We start from the raw sequence: 3,141 nt of genomic DNA, 5'->3' as shown, positions 1-3,141 counted from the left end.
TTTTTGTATTTTTAGTAGAGACAGGGTTTCACCATGTTGGCCAGGCTGGTCTCGAACTCCTGACCTCAAATGATCCACCCACTTCGGCCTCCCAAAGTGCTGGGATTACAGGCATGAGTCACTGTGTCTGGCCAGTATATGTACTTTTAATTATAACTAAGTCTTCCAGATTTCTTTTCAAAGAAGGTGAAGCAATTTATGTGATACATGGAAATTCTTACTGATGATGAGCAACTCTGAGAACTGGAGGCCTGGGTACAGCAGAAAAAGGAAGGGAACAGTATTTAGTTTGATTTTCAACTAGTTAAGTCTAAGATGTCTGCTGGGTGTTTATAGGTTGATACCTAGTAGGTAGTGAGCTATTCAGCTCTGGCACTAACAGATTTACATGTGAGTGAGGGCAAAGGAGTGGATGGAATAGCTCTGAGGAAGAGAATGGAGCCGAGAAGTGGGGTAACTATAGATCTTAAGGTAGCTCTTCCATCATGAAGCTGAGCGGAAAAATTCGGAATTAGCAAAGGAGGCTGTGGTGTGTCTGAGAGGTAGGTGGAAGCAGAAAGAGTGCAAACTCAGGGAAACAAGAGGAAGAGCCAGTCTCAAAAAGCAGAGCATGGACTGTGGCATCAAACGTGGGGTGAGATCTTTAATCACGGTGACCTGGATGTTGCTATTATATCTCATATTTAGGGCACAGAAATGTAAATTCCAATCTCATATTTTAAAAAAAAATTCATCTGTGCCAACTGTAAGGAATAGGGTGATACTGACATGTTAAATACACGTTTATCCAAAAATCATCCCAGGGTGTCCCAGCTATTGGGGATTATACTCCACACCCCACAAGAAGTTCTTCAGTAACACTGAAAATGAGTCAGAAAATGGTCATTTCCCCTCCCCATGCCCGCCTTGTGAAAGAAGCACTGTCAATCACAGAATAAAAGGCCCTAAATCATTCACTGAGCAGAAAAACAGCCTGTAAATTATCAACAGCTTATTACATCCATGTTGACAGCACATAGGCTGTGATACTGAAATTTCACTCTCATCAGCTCTTTCTGGACAATGGAAATGGAGTCTTCACCTGCCTATTTCAAAAGTCCTCTTGATGATAAGCTCTAAATATGTTGCTGCAACACACCATGTGATTATCTACATCATACACCTCGTGATATTGTCCTATGTTTGTGGAGGGGATTCAGAAAGTGACTCTGTCATAAATGGGCACACTTACATACACACTTAAAATGTTTAACCTGCAGGGAACACTGACAATCCCCTCCCTCTGCCTGCTCATTTCTTTTGTTTAGTGATGATCCACTCCTGTTGATAAGCAGCATATGTAGGAAACGCTCCAGAGGAAAAGAACTGCCATTTTACACTATGACTAGGCCATATTTGAACTGGCCTGATGAGAAGCACAGCAAGCTTTTCAACACTGGCCTCATGGAGTCAGGTGATGCACAGGTATCGAATGCTATCCCTCAGACAGGTTTTTAAGAGGACAGTGTTTGCACAACAGTGATAAAGGCTACCATGGGAATTGCAAATTCGATTTGACTTACAGCAGTCATGCTTTCCTCTGGAGACAGAGAGGATCTGAGCTGCAGGGAAAACGCAAACACACGCACACGCACGCACACACACACACACACACACACACAACTCCTTGCACTGCCTCAAAACTAGTGTGGATTGACAAAATGAAATAGCATAGTAGACTGGCAGAGAGATGATAATTGCAGTGGGGCAACCAGGACTGGTCGAGCCCAGAGGAGGAAATTATCATTTTGATTATGTTCAGGAGAACCTGTTTATGAGTACAGGTTTCCTAGTTGAGTCAGATTAAATATTTTTCTGGATCTAAAACACAAAATTTCTATAAAAATAAACTTAGGTAAATTCTTTGACCCAGAATCTTTTCAATCATTTCTGCTTGATGAAAAGCAGTCGTACAGGGGAAGGCTTTTCATTTATCTCACAGATCATTTACACCCGCAACTTGGCAGCGGTCTTAACCAAGTGTCCTCCTCTCCACACAGCCACCTGCCATACCTGAGTCTCCTTTTCCTCATGCTTCTTCAGCCCATTGGCTCACCCCACATGACAGAGAACACAGCCTCTGAAAGAATGAGGAAGTGAAAGCACTGTGCAAAAGAAAAGCTGGCATACAAGGCTGGTAATACATCTGCAAAAGGCAAACCGCAACGCGTTAAACTTGAACTTCAGACAAATCTGAGTTCAAATTCCATCTCAGCCACTTACAAGGTGGATGACCTTGGGCAAATTGCACAACCTTTGTTTCCTTATGTGTAAGATAGGGAAATCAATATTCACTTCTTAGGACTCTGGTAAGGATTGGAGGGGAAAATTAATAATCAGTGGATCCAGACATGTTTAGTGTCCCTGGCATATTGTAGGCACCATTACAATGTAATGATTATGTGGAGAATCTATAAAATCCTATAAAAACTTGCCTGAGTTGTTGACTTCGAAGTAATAAACTAGTTTTCTTTAATGTTAAATGCCAAAAGCATTACTCAAGAAATATTCTTTCCTGATTGTTTTTTCTCATAAAACCCACAACATTCTTTCTTATTAAGTCGGCTAGAGTATTTTGAGGGTTGGGGACCCCATTGGACCTAGATTTTGTTCTAATTTAATTGCATTAAGGTTAGAAAAGAATGAATGATTTAGGAAGCTGTTTCTATTCCTTATGTGGCCCCAGGGAGTCCACACCACCACAGCTCATCTTACCTGTCCTATAGATCCTGCTGTAGGACCACAAATTCCCTGCCTGCTTTCTCATGAAAACCCTGCCTCCCTTCTCCACGACTGCTGTTCTCTCCTTCAGGCTCTGCTCAAGTTCCCTGCTGTGAGCTGGCCTGGCAGAGAGTCCCAATCAAAAAGGCTGGTTGTAGCCAAAGAGCTGGGGCTAGAGGAAGGTACCCACAGGAACCACTTTTGGAATGAGGAGAGCCAGAGGGATGAGACCAGATGCCTTCTCCACATCCAGAAGCACGATCATAGCTCACCGCAGCCTCAAACTCCTGGGCTCAAGCGATCCCCCCACCTCAGCCTCCCAAAGCACTGGCTAAGCCCATATTTTAATTGGGTTATCTTTATATGAGATATATATTATAT

This window comes from Mandrillus leucophaeus, unplaced genomic scaffold (assembly GCF_000951045.1).
Source record: "Mandrillus leucophaeus isolate KB7577 unplaced genomic scaffold, Mleu.le_1.0 Scaffold1268, whole genome shotgun sequence".
NCBI lineage: Eukaryota > Metazoa > Chordata > Mammalia > Primates > Cercopithecidae > Mandrillus > Mandrillus leucophaeus.
This window is presented reverse-complemented; position numbering follows the sequence as displayed.